The sequence below is a fragment of the Takifugu rubripes genome, chromosome 6 (assembly GCF_901000725.2).
Source record: "Takifugu rubripes chromosome 6, fTakRub1.2, whole genome shotgun sequence".
Taxonomy (NCBI): Eukaryota; Metazoa; Chordata; class Actinopteri; order Tetraodontiformes; family Tetraodontidae; genus Takifugu; species Takifugu rubripes.
The window spans coordinates 1,035,660-1,050,537 of NC_042290.1; positions in this window are offsets into that span (position 1 = coordinate 1,035,660).

Consider the following 14,878-nt stretch of genomic DNA (forward strand, 5'->3'; position numbering starts at 1 on the left):
GCTTTTTTTGTTTGTTTGTGTTTGAATGATTCTGAATACGGTCCATCAAGCCTGAAGGATGGGTGGGTTAGATCTCCGTATGACACCCCATATGGGCCCCTGGATTTATTCTATGCACTGTATATAATAATGTAATGATGCATCCTCATCCCTCACCAGCTGTCAGCTGCACCCAGGAGCCAAGAAACCACAGATCGGACTGTACACCCAGGTCTCACTTTAGGATGTTCAGGATCACAGCTACTCCTGTCAGCCTGGATTAGAAAGAATGGTGTTGATCTTTGCCCTCTTGGTTTGCATCGTCCTCAGGTTGTGTACGATTCTGCAGCTTCGGAGCAAAGAAAATCCTAGAACACTAAATTCTGCTTTTGACTCAAGAAACATGAACATTACTGTTCAGTTTGAACAGATTAGCTGTAACCTATCAGCCCCTTCTTGAATGGCACTCCAGTTCTATCCCAGTTGGAGAAAAACAAGTCTCAGAGCACCACACCACTGGTGAAAGGTAGCAAAGATCCATTAGATCAATTCTATGAAATAAACCATAGCAAGGAGATCTGTCAGATGATGGGAGGGCAGACTCTTGGGGATTGAACTTCCCCAAGGGAGCACAGCAGATTTCCAGGACACCTAGAAAAAAACAGGGAGATCTCCTGTGAAGCAGCTGCAAGGGTGTCAGCAGCCACGTCTCTACAAAGAGAGAAGTACGGAAGAGTCAGCTGAACAAGATTAGAGGCATCATCAGCTACACAATGGCAATGAGAAGATACCCAGCAGGTATAATAACCTGGCAGGAGCAACAGATAGAGGACACAGATGTCCAGACACAAACGCTTCTCAGGGCGTGTGGAGGGTTTACCCCTATTCCTGCTGCTGAGACTGTACGCTAACAGGAAGGAGGCAGGTTGAGGTCTAGTGTGTATCACAGCCATTATCCAGGATAAAGCAAAAGGATCCTGGAACAAATTAGGAAGCTGTCCACCACCTGCTGGGTGATAATTCTGGCAGCTGAGACCCAATGATGGGGACTTCCACACTCAGACTGAATGGTGGAATGGTTACAGTGGTGGCTAATCCACCAGACACCATGGTGGTGGATAAAGACAAGAAGAAGAATGCAGCAGTGAGAGATGTAGCAAGAGCAAACGCCAGGAAGAAGGGAGACAAAAGCCTAAAAAACACCAGGGCTGGAGGGGGGGAGAGGTGGGGAGTGGAGACATTGTGGTGGTGATGAAGCAGTCTGAGCTGCCACCCCAGACGTGGAAGAGCGACTCCAGCAAGTTAGTGGCGGGTCCTTGGCAGCGTGGTCAGGGCTGCTCAGCACCCTGGACAGCTCCAGGCTCTGCTTGTGGGTCTCTACTGAAGAAAGGTGTGTTCATAAATACCCCCGCGGCCCTGACGTAGAGGAGGGATGTCCATCAGGCACCTCCTCATTAACATCAGCAGATACCACAAACACAGTAGCAGGAATGGGCTTGTCAGAGCCAACTGGGGAGAACATGTTGGGTTTCCTATATGTACTATATATTTTATGATGATAATTTAATGATTGTAGTCTTTAATTATCATCTACCTTTAGTATGATTTATAGGAAACATGTGGATATTTTAAAAATAATCAAATTTTGGTTCACACCAGCTCAGACCTTTTACATACTACCAACCGCAATGAATAATAATCCCCAAATGTTAAAATCAGAATCATTTGCAGTGAAAAGCCGCAAACCGTCCATTGAGCCTCTCAGTGACCCGAGAATGAACTCATGAATCAGGCTGAGCAGATTCTCATGTGAACTCTGAGATATGAAAGCAATCAGAAGAGCCTGCTTCTCATGAAAGAGTCAATTAATAATCAATAGTCATTAGAGCAGAGAGGAGGCTGGACAATCAGAGACCACACTCTGCCTGAGCTACAGGACCGTGAAATTACCGTAGACCCCCCCAACGCACACACACACACACACACACGCACATATAGTATTTTAAATGTGATTATGAATGTTTGCTTAAGAAGAAAGAAAGTGTTGAAGTTAATGTTCCTGATGAGCTGGGTTAAGGTTAAGGTTAGTGTTGGGGTTGGGGGCTGATGTTTCATTGACATGAATAACTCATTCAAGTCTTTTGCGCTGAATGTAAAAATATCTAGATCTTAAATCTCATCTAACACTAATGAAGCTACCTGCTGAATCAGCTGATTGCTTAATAACTGATATCTTGCTTGAAGTAGAGCAGGTGTTTGGTCTCTGATAACCTGAGGGTGTCATTTTAGGGGCAGTTCCTCCACAGATCAGCCTGGGCTGTTCTCTGGAGTGTATGCAGGCTACATGTGAAAGTGTGGGTTCCAGGTGAGGTGGAGGCACAGGGTGAGCACCAGGCAGCTGTTGTAAATGATCCTCCACTCAATGTCCAAGGTCACACTGAAGAATCCAGTTTCCACATTTCATAATTTATCATCACAACCCACCTTGTGCGTTGTTGGGTGTGGTGTGTGTGTGTGAGGGAGGGAGGGAGAGAGAAAAGAATAAATAGAGTAGGATGCAATGCTTGTTATGTCCACTTTATTGATAGAAGAGAGAGGGCATCCTGTACATCACTCATCATGCTGACAGTGGGCAGCACTTGTCTGTGCCCTGGCTGTGTGTGTGTGGTGGATGTGTGAGAGAGAGAGAGAGGGAGAGAGGGGGGAGAGAGCGTGTGTGAGAGAGAGAGAGAGAGAGAGAGAGAACTGTGTTGTTCAGTCCAATAAGTCAGACCTTCCAGCCATGTAGAGGCAAAACTGCATCATGTTGCAGCATTCAAATTAAGTTACACTACAAATATACATTAAACATGTATCATACAGGCTGAGAGAACATTACATTCCTGCTAGTAGTTATTTATTTAAAATTACTGTTATTCTTTACATGTATGTATAGTCTTCCAAGGATGTGAGTCCTGGTAATAGTGTGGTTAAAAATAGACTTCTTTAGGATGAACAATGAGGAATATAAACAAAATATAATGCACATGTTTAGAACATCACTGATGTGATGTTGGTGTCATAAAGCTCTTATAAGAGCTACATCAGTTGGAGTTCATGAAGTGTCTCCCTGCAGCGCTCTGTTCTCAGCCCTCGAGACAGTCTTTCCATTTCAAAACAGATGTGAAATGAGTGAATTAGAGGAGGAGGCCCAAGCCCTCATCATCACAACACCTCCTTGATAACACACTTAGTTCTCCTTTCTTTCAAATTGTTTGCAGTCATTCAGGCATTTTGGGATCAAACTGATGTCATTATGTTCCCAACAGCCCGCCTGATGGGTGTTGTGCTTGACCTTCGTAGCAGCCCACGTGTAGCACCACCCACAAATCAGCGATTAATCTTTTTTTTTTGGGGGGGGGGGGGGGGGGGGGGGGTGATGATGAATGAACACATAAAAAACTCTAATGATCATATTTAGATGAAACAGTTCCAGAAGTTCAGTCAGTCCTGCTGCAGTCCGGCTGCAGCTGAAGCTCTGCTGACACGGTTTCAACGCTGCACTTTTCTTTCCTCTATCTTTACTTTCTCTCATCCACAGGACCTGAACAGGGAAGAGAGTGAGCAGCTGCTGCAGGGTGACCACCTAGCTAAAGGATGTGGAGGAGAAAGATGGTGGAGGGTCATGGGTGAGACGATGGGGGAGGTGAGAGGGACAGGGCGAAGATGAAGAGTGTGGTCACTGCTCGGTGATTGCAGGCGTCGCTCCAGCCAATCAATTTCAGCAGGTGCGTGACCACTGCTGTCCTGCATCAATCACAAACACACACCGTACACACACACACACGTGCACGCACACACACACACACACACACACACACACACACACACACACACCCTTTTACCTCTATCTTTGTGGGGACTTTGATAGACATCATGCATTTCCCAGGTCCTTACTGTAACCCGACCATTTACAACAAATCCCCTGACCCTGACCCCTGACCCTGACCTGATCTAAACCTAATTCTAACCTCAATCTTAAAACCAAGTCTTACCCTTCAAACAGTTCTTTCAATCAATCAATCAATCAATCAATCAATCAATCAATCAATCAATCAATCTTTATTTATATAGTGTCTGTTACAATCAAAATTGTTTCAAGGCGCTTTCCAGAATCCCAGGGCCTAACCCCAGACAAGCAACAGTGGCAAGGAAAAAACTCCCCTTAACAGGAAGAAACCTTGAGCAGGACCAGGCTCATGTAGGGGACCCTCCTGCTGATGGGAGGCTGGGTAGAGAGGGAGGAGAAGGGGAGGACAGGTAGTGGGGAGGAGAGGAGAGGGAGAGGAGAGGAGAGGAGAGGAGAGGAGAGGAAACCATGACCCAGGTGGAGTGACAGAGGCCTGTCAGGTGATCATGTTTCTGGACCCCTGCAGCCTTGGCCTATAACAGCACAGCTAAGATGTGACCTAACGATTAGACACCCCCCTAAGTATGATAATTTATCTGTCTATGATAATAACTGGAACTACTGAATTAGTAACAATAAGCTTTGTCAAAGAGGTAGGTTTTAAGGCTGATCTAAAAGTAGCGATGGAGTCAGCCTCCCGTACCTGGACAGGGAGCTTTGAAGTTTGTGAGGACCAGCGAGAATATCCCCACTTTTTCAAAACTGTCCTCAATGCGGTTTTCAATATGTAGCAAATACAAGAACACACACACAACACACACACACACACACACACACACACCACACACACACACACACACACTTATTCATCAAACTACAGTACTTACTCTCATTGATTTGTTGATTGATATCGGTCTGGAGTAAATTTAAAAAGATTTAAAAACTAAAACAACAAAAATAAAATCATCCTGACATTGATTTAAAGAAAATCAAAGTAAGAAAGAACGTCATCAAGAGAGTTGGCGAGGCCTCAGTGCCTTTAACATTTCATTGTGATCGAACTGATTCCTTCACTAGTCAGTCCAGCACATGGCTCCGTGTTCCGAGAGAAGGCGGTAAGAAAAAGAGCTGAAGGAGAAGTTCTAGAACTTTTAATCAGGGCTTTTTCTGTATTTCTTATCTTTACGTTGTTTAGATCCATGACTTTGGCTTCCTCCTCATCACATCCTAGAGGTTGTTAGACTGAAATCAAATGTTTGTTTTACACCCGTCTAAACTACAGTAAGTACGAGTGTAACTTGGTAGATTACAGTTTAGGTTATTGTTGGTTTTTTTGGTTTCTATTTTTGAATGATACAGTAAAGAACCATGAAAGAGAAAACAGACACACTAGAAGTAGTGCTGAGGAGCTGTAAAACTACCCACCACAGACATCCCCTTCTATCTGTCTGTCTCTGTCTGTCTGCCTCCTTCATTAGACTTCAGGCCTCCAAGACATCAGAACTCACCAGTTTTACTCATCAGTCTGTCTCTAACCAGCATTGATCCGTCCTTATGTGAGCGACCATTGATCTGATCTGTTAGAATGGTCTTGGCCCCTGAAATGAACACTGCAAAATATGACAACACCATGAAATAATATTCTCCCATCACAATACATCATTTAATTGGCAGAGAGCAGCCAGACGGAGTTTAAGCCTCTGGATTTATTGAGTTAAGTATCAAATGTCTTCTAATACAGTAGAGAAAATAATCACAGTACTTGTGCCATGACTTCTGAGGACTCTTTAGATGTTTCAAAATATTGTAATTACTTATCAAATAAAATAGATTTCAAAGAAGCAGAACCAGCATTAAAATCCAAACATTTATGAATAAGTTAAAGACACAATAGTGTCATTAAAACCATACTTTTGTACTTTAGCACTGGAAACTGTGGGATCTCACACAAAGATCTGGATCAGTGTCCATTTTTTACAGTGTATTCATATTCCAACTTAACAGATAAAATATCAAGTGAGACAGTCTGACACATGACGTGGAGCGACTTTGACTTATCACAAACATGTAATCAAAATTGTGTGGTTACGAGATGATGAAGGTGAAACTGAATATGAGTGAGGGACAGAAAGACTTTTAAAGATTAGATGGGAAGAGAAATGTTGTTACAGGTGTGGAGACGACTAACGTCAGCACAAATTACCCAGGTCTCATTTTATACGCTTTATTCTTAACAGGCACGTAGAAAAACAGATGATGGTCACAAAGAACTGGACCCTGCTGATGAGAGTGAATCAGGTGATACATCATAAAAACTGGACTACCATTAAAGATTAGTGGAGGGGGAGGTGGCGGTGCTGCAGGAACCAATGGACTGTTGTGGACCCGCCCTGGAGATGTGAAAGGTTGGGTAAACTCGCATGGACCTGCCACTGGATTGATGACCTCCTTGTTTGTGAACGACTTGATGAACTTAGGTGTCATCTTTAGGAACTCCACCTGCAGGGACAAGTCTTGGGTGGAGAGACACACATGCTGACCCACTTGGTAGGTAAGAGCAGGTGTGGGGCAGCGGTTGGTGCACTTTCACCTGGGGTTCCATTTACCTTGGTGAAAGCATTTCCTGCCTCGTAGGATGCAAAACCTGGCTGGGTTCCAGCCTTCATGGATTGGACCTGCCCATCAGAGGAGGTCAAATCCATTCCTCGAAGGGTTGGATTCAAGCCGGGATTTACATCCTACCAGGCAGGAAATGCATTCACCAAGGTAAATGGAACCCCAGGTGAAAGTGTTTACCTGTAGGACAGAAAGTCTGGCTTGAATCCGGCCCTCGACCCCTGACCTAACCCTAACCCACAGAGGGTGGCTCGCAGCCATGTCTTGCAGGAGCAGTGGATGAAGGCCTGGACGGGCAAGAAACCTTCTTCTATTGGGGTGGGAATAGTGCTGGTCATATCCACCAGCACATTGAAAGGAAGAAAGACCGGTGGAATAGTTGACCAAGGAGGTGCGAGCATATTCAGAAAGTATTTGTGACAAACAGAAAGAGGGGTTCTTTTTGCTGCAGCTAAAGTTCTGACAGGTATTGACAACAGAGATCACATAACTCCCATACTGGCGTCTCTTCATTGGCTGTCCATTAAATTTAGAATCATTTTTAAAATTGTTCTTCTGACCTACAAGGTCATCAGAGGCCTAGCTCCATCCTACCTGGAGGAGCTAGTGACACTTTATCATCCTAATTAGTGACAATAACCCATTTCAAAAAGGTAGGTTTTAAGTCTGATCTTAAAAGTAGCGATGGAGTCAGCCTCCCGTACCTGGACAGGGAGCTGGTTCCACAGCAGGGGGGCCTGGTAGCTAAATGCTCGGCCCCCCATTCTACTCCTAGAGACTCTGGGAACCACAAGTAGACCAGCATTCTGAGAGCGGAGCGGTCTATTGGGCTGGTAAGGTATCACTAGCTCCTCCAGGTAGGATGGAGCTAGGCCTCTGAAACATCTCAATGGTGTGCATGTGTGGCATCAATGTCTGAACACTCCCTTTATTTTGTTTCATCAGTCAGGGAAAGGTGATATTCCTTTTATTCTCCTCCTCCTCCTCCTCCTCTTGTTCTCAGCTCACCTTCCTTCCTTTAACCCTCCACCCAGTAATATTCAGAGATGATGTCCTATTGATTTTTGCTGAAGGGATGTTTGACAAGCTGAAACATGCACAGGTTGTAATAGCAATAATTTTGTTATGAGTAGTTGCTTATTACACTGTAGTTGAGGCTGGCGATACGATACAATAATATATGATAAGATAAGGTATTATATGATCCAGGAAGAGCTGAGAGGAAAGCAAATTTCTGCCACGTCAATCAACTTTTTAGAGAGCTGGATTTAGTTGTGGTGATACGCGGTGAAATCGTGGAATCCTGTTAGACGTCCAACAGGAAGTGCTAACACATACATAAGCTAGTCAGTCCTGCTGTTATCAATAATGAATTACACATAATGTACAGGATTTTACACATGTATTATATACGCATGGAGCTTTGAGGAGCTTCATGTGGAAAAATAACAATGTATTAATAGTCAAATTTTTTAACATTTTTATAGTTTGCGCAGTTGCAGAAATTAGTTTATAAAACTAAAAAAATGTGAACTTTCATCATGGGAAATGTGCATTTGGCTATATTAATGTAGTGTAATTGGGACAATTTTAGGAATGTTTGGAGAGTTTGTTTTATCAGGTAACAAGCAAAAACGGTTTGTGATTTTTTTCTGGCAATATATTATATACACGCAGAAATGTGTGCCTTTAATGTTGCCTGTGGTTTTGGAAATGTGTCCATATGGGTTCTAAAATAAAATAAAAAAAACAATGTGTCTGCATGTGTTTGCACATTGTCTAACTAAATGGAGGGGTCTAATCACCTCAGAGGGAGGAACCTCTTCCCCTTCCGCCGCCTTTTAACATTAACGGATATTAACGGCCCCCCAATGCTCCTCTGTTTCCTTCTGAGAACTGAAATATATCACTAATGGTTTATCACAAACATGGCTAATGCTTTATGCAGACCTTTTACCATTAATAAATGATGGCATTTAAATGGGAGGAGGGCTTCTGTGAGGGTGAGAACTGGATCCGTGTCAGATTTTTAACAGAAAAATTAGTGCTTGTTACAAACAAATTTAATTGTAATACATTTGTTGCTGTCAGCAAACAGATTTGCTGACAGCAAAATGATTAAATTAAACTTTGTTCTGCCTGCACTCAGTAAATGAACGTTCTCTAAAATACTCAATAATGTGATGACATCAGATGTTGCAAACATGCGCATATATACCGTCACAGAGATGTGAAGAAATGTTCTTTTTTATTCCATCTATTGTCCATAAACCTGCAGGTGTGTGTCCTCAGTCCTCAGTCACATCCACGTCCCTGCCCAGCACGTCTTTCCCTCCTCGCTTTGGAACTGAACTGTTGTCCCCGTGAACTAGGAATTGCAGACACACACAGACACACGCACACACACACAGCTTAAGCACGGTTGACCTTCTTGTCCAGCATCGTGCGTGCTCCCCAGTGTCCTCATTAACCCAACCTGGGAGGCTACCATTCATCTTATTGCTCGCCCCCATTTCTTGTAATAACATCCTCACCCCATCGCATCTTTAACTTTTTCAATTAAAAGAGGAGGATCCCTCTATTAACCCCACGTCTCCTCCGGCCATTTTTCCAGCCTAACGTTGTTTTGTAAAGGGCCGCGGGGACGGATCGGTCAGTCATATTTCTGCCTTAAAATGGTGTTGCTCTTCATGTGGTGACAGCTGGCAGCAGGGTTTGGCAGAGTTATGGAGCCTGAGCTGACGGGACCACTCATAAGTTTGCGTCTCATCTTGATGCTTATCGGGGGGGTGAGAGGAGTCATAGATAAAGAAGCTGTGGAGGTCAGTGTTTCCCCCCCACTGTCTGATCATCCAACCAGCACTTCAGAGGTTTAAACATGAACTATTCTGAAAATATTGGTCCAATATTACTGAGTTTCTTTCTTGGGTTATCTTTTTTCTTCATTTCTTAACTAGGTTTAATCCATGAAGGTAGTTAGAGCAATATGATGTGCTCCACCTGTGCCAGATGTAAGACAGAAATAACACCTGCATCACCATCTCAGGTAGTGGTTTGTTGTGAAGAGATTGGGGAAGAAAGGAGCTACACTTATTAAGAGCACCAACACCAGTGTGACGTCAGCAGCGTGTGCTGAACCCTGTCTGATGCTGAAGGTCACCTTTGGAGAAATGAGCAGAGCAGAATTCATCAGTGGAGTTACTCTCAGAAGAGAAGCCTGTGACATCATTAACAATATGTGTTATCAGCTCACCCCCTCTGCATCAATCTCAACTACTGCAAATTCACAGAGGTAAAAAAGCAGCAGACTTTTTCAACAACTGTGCTGAGGACATCTCTGGAAAGCAGTGATGTAAGATTCCACATCAATCAATCTATAAGTAATAGAAACTTTAAAGTAAGGAATCCCAGAATTAGACTGATTATTGTGCAATGTTGCTCTTCACTTTTAACAAGTGAAGGACGTTTCCTGTTTTCAAACATTTATTTATGCAGGAAATGTTATTTATTGATGGACGTAATCACGAAGCTACTGACGATGGTGAACTACTGGCTCAAAGTTTCATTATTACCAGCTTTACTTTGAACTCTAAAAATCCCAAGACTGGAGCAATTTCCCACACATTTCATTTGAAAAATGATTGTGTGCATGTGTGCGTGCTTGTGTGTGTGTGTTGGCACATGTAGAGATGTGCCGAAAACAACAATGGATCAATAGGTTTACTGTGGCCTCTAGCCAGCGGCTCTAACACCCTGCTTGTGTGTTTGTGTGTGTGTGTGTGTGTGTGTGTGTGTGTGTGTGTGTGTGTGTGTGTGTCTACTTCTCTCCTTTCCTCTCATCAATACTTCCATTCGCTGGGCCGAAGGGCCCCAGGCCCCCCCACAGTGTTCACATTTATTTTTAGAGGGCCAACAGAATTTTCACTGCAGGGCTGATTACTGCCGCATGTGTTTGTGCTGCAGGAGCGCTGAGTGCTGCCAACATGCAACAGATGTATTTATAACAGCAGCATTCATCTGAGGGAGAGGACAGGCTGCACTCCAGCAGAAGCTACACCCAAACTTTGCCTGGGCTGGTGATGCGCCCTCGTGATACACTGGATACTTACAATACTTACTTTGTAAACTGAATGCTATGAACTTCATCTACAGACAGTTTATCTAGCACGCAATATTTCTAGATCAATTGCTTTACCGATTGGTTTGGAGCAGTTTGTACAGAAATTTCATGTTTGTACAAATATCTTTTCATCAATGCTTTTGTTGCAAAGAAAACTAGTGAAAACACAGGTATTACAAGAGAAAAGACAATTATTACAAATGAAAACACAGTTATTACCAGATAAAACACAGTTATTACAAGAGAAAAGACAATTATTACAAATGAAAACACAGTTATTACCAGATAAAACCAATTATTACAAGTGAAAACACAACTATGAAAAGAAAAAGTTTTATTAGTAGTAAAAACACAGTTATTATAGGAGAAAGCAGTTATTGCAACTGCACAAAAAGCATTTTTTCCTCACCTAACCGTCCCCCTACATTTAATTCTGCTTCTTTCACTTTAACTCACACACGCACACACACACACACACACACACACACACACACACACACCTCCAGTGGGTTAGGATATTACCTGTCAGCTGGAGCTTGATTAATTAGTCCTTAATTGGTTGTCATGTCACTGACCAATGGTGTGACGGCACCCTTGAGGGCTGGGTGAGGCAGAGGACAGCACACAGAGAAAATCTAAAAGAGGAGGAGAGCGAGAGAAGGAGGAGAGAGAGAGACGACAACGACTGGGCCCAAAACATCTCACGTCCAATCTGATGCAGCTAAAATGTCTTAATGTCAGACAGGAGCAGTGGAGGCTGATGACTGAATGAATGAATGATGCGACAGAGTTTGCCTTTATTTCTGAAGGATGAATGTTTCTGGGAGTTCCTGGGAGCCTGAGAGGGGCAGCCAACCTGATGAAGTGAAGAAAACTAGTGAAAACACAGTTATTACAAGAGAAATGATATGATAGCACATCAAGGTTTTGGTGGGTAATGTATATTTTTAGGTCTGAGTTTTTATGCCTGTAATGAGAGTGGGCCTGCAGGGAGACATCACCAGACTGGAGCGTATTCTGGGATCTTTGCTAGCAGGCACAAACAGCCTGTTAATAAAGAGGCTATTTGTCAGTCTGTCAGTGCTCAGTCCTCAATCAATGAACTCACCAAGTCTCCAAACCCAGCTGCAGGAAGAGACAACAGAATGTGCAACTTCTCTGAATTGAAGGGACAAAAACAGGGGCGCAGATTTCCTTAAAAATGGAACCTAAACAGTTTATTAGCGCAGGAGTCCAGGACAACAGTCTGGTGTTTTTGTTTTGTAAGGGATCAATAAAGATAAAGTGTTTTCTCTTATTTGGACGAATGTAGTGCCCTGACCTCCACCCACTAGCAGCAAACTATCCTCACCATCTTTACAGGTGACTTTTTATAAACACACAAATCAGTGACCGTCTGCATCCCAACACACTGAAGTGTGTGTCATGTTTGTTTTCCTTGTTTACAGTTTGAAAAGGTCTGTTAAGCTAAAGAATATATTTCAAAGTGACATAGTTGCAACATAGTTGTCATGTAAAGGAAAAGGTTTTATTGACTTTGATAACTAATAAACTCATCACAGACCAGTTCATCAGGTTACGCAGGTGGATCCAGTTCCCTCCCCAGTTCCCTCCCCAGTTCCCTCCCCATTTCTCTCCCCAGTTCCCTCCCCAGTTCCCTCCCCAGTTCCCTCTCTCCTTTCGGCTCGCTAGTGTTGCATGTTTGTAGAGCCCTCCAGAGAGTGACAGCAGCCCAGAGGAGCATTGCAGCTCCTCCAGGACTGCTGTGGCCAGAAGGTTTGCTGCATCTCCCAGCAGAGCATGGTGGAGGAACAAGAAGACCCCACAGACGGCTAGCTGGGATGAGGAGACCCTTCACTCAGTGCGTCCAGGCACCTGCAGTCAATACACACTGGACCAGGTCCTCAAATTAAGTTAAGTTAATGGTTCAGACTACACCAGTAAATGATGTGTAAACTATAGAACAAGTTCTAAGATGCTTGTCTAAAGAAAAAAGGAGAGAATGAATGAAAAGTCACAATCTAAAGTATAAATGTGTTAAAGATGAGCAGTCTGATATTTAGGAGGCAACAAAGCTGAGTGACATCACAGAGGGAGGAGAAGGAGGTCAAAAGAACTAACATAAGGGGGGGGGGGAGTAATCCCAGGAAGACTTTCTCTCATAATTAATAAATGAAAGATGTTGTTAGTGCATCTGATCAATAGAGTTGTTAGGGAGAAGGTGCGATTGATCGGATGTTGGGATGAGGGATGAGTGGGGGGACTGGGAGGTGTGGAGGAGAGAGCACAGCTCTGCTCTTCACTCTTGTGGCTGTTTCAAATTTTCACCCTCATTGAGAACAAAGGAGTCTCCTGAGCCTCATCAGTACTGATAGACACTTAGCACCATCCTGACCTTAATAGGTGGGAGGGGGTGAGCAGGAGGGGCGGGGGGGGGGGGGGGGGGGGGGGGGGGGGGGGGGGGGGGGGGTGACGACACACACGGAGGGAAAAGCACAAACACTTGGAAACGATCCGGAATCTTTCTAAGCTAATCATCCCCTCTTCTCCTCTACTGATGTTAAAGCGTCAAGATAGCAGATGAAGGTGTCAGGACTTCCCGTAGCAGCTGGTTTCAACATGAGACGGACTTTAGGAGACCTTGATCTCATCATCTTCTCTCATCACCTTTTCAGATTTTAGTGGCTAAACTTCTGACTGTATTTATTTATCTTCACAGCCTCTCGGACTCGACAGGTCAAATTGTGTGAGAGTACACTTGCATGTTTGTCCATTAACAGCTAATAGCAGCTCCTTTTCCCCATTATCACTAATGGATGGAACTCTCAGGACACACACGCACGCACGCACGCACGCACGCACGCACGCACGCACGCACACACACACACACACACACACACACACACACACACACACACACACACACACACACACACACACACGTGAGATACTCTGCTGGGACCACTACTCTCTCTCATTCCCATGGTGTCAAAATTAGGCATGCAATATAAAAACTGCATGTACACACACAGACACACACACACACATACACACACACACACACACAGATATGTACTCAGATGTGTCTGAGTTGGCTAATTTGGCACATTTAGCGTGTCCTGCTGGAGGCCCTGTCCTGATGGGGGACTCACAAGACAGGTGGACATCCGGATGATTAGATAAACCCAAAGAATTATCATTTAAATCATTGTAGTTCTGCTCTATAAAGGTCCCTCTCCTTCATCCTGTTGGTGGTGTTCCTCTGATGTAAAGGTCCTATAGGTATTGTAACACATATACATGCCCCCACCCCCCATTCACCCCCACCCAGCCTGGTGTCCAGTCTCTGGGGACATCGATCTGCCACCAATCTTCAGCCCTAACCAGTCAGAGCTGCAGCCGGTCACGTCCTCTGTCCCTCCTGACTGTAATGAGGACATGGTCAGGGGACACTGGGTGCGGTCCAGGGACGAGACCGCTCCTGAGGCACGCCGCCACAGGTGCCTCTCCGGGTTATTATTACAGCCTGATGCTGCAGCCTTTCTGACCTGGTGGCATCATAGAATTGACATTTGTCATTTAGCAGATCCCATTTGAGTGATCCTGCACCTGATTTTTCCCATCACTTCCGTAGAATCCACCTTGCTGCATCCAGTCGGTCACGAGTCGACCTGCAGGCTCGACATTCCTGAATTATGAGAGATTTTCCCAACGCTGCCGACTGGAAGGCGGCGAATATTTCAACCTCAAATTCAAAATGAACCTCCAGAATCTTCCAGAAAATGTTTAGTAAAATAAATGAGGTTTGTCAGAGGAGAGTTTGATTCCTGCTTGTCTTCTGTTGATAATTCAAAGCTAAAGACTTCCTGCAGAGAGCGAGAGAGAGCGAGAGAGAGAGAGAGGGAGACATAGAGAGACCCTGATGAGCACGGCCACATCCAGACGTCAGCTGTCAGTCACCTGAGACGTGGTCAGGAGCAACAGCCCTGACGCCCCGGACACGCTCGCCATGAAACCGATTATCTCATAAACAATTCATCACTATCCTGACGAACAGAGTCCCACTCTCACCTTGTTGCCGAGTCATTTATTGACACGCAGGCAGATAAAATATTTATCACCAGCAGCGGCAGCGTGATCAATGCTTCGGCCCTCCAGGGAACACATCAGGGTGGCGGTGGGCCCAATTGGACCGCTATTTGTTCAACACATCAAAGGCAGCAAGGTATTAATCCGGTTTTCCGAACGCGGTGTACAGCGTCGTGGTTACAGAG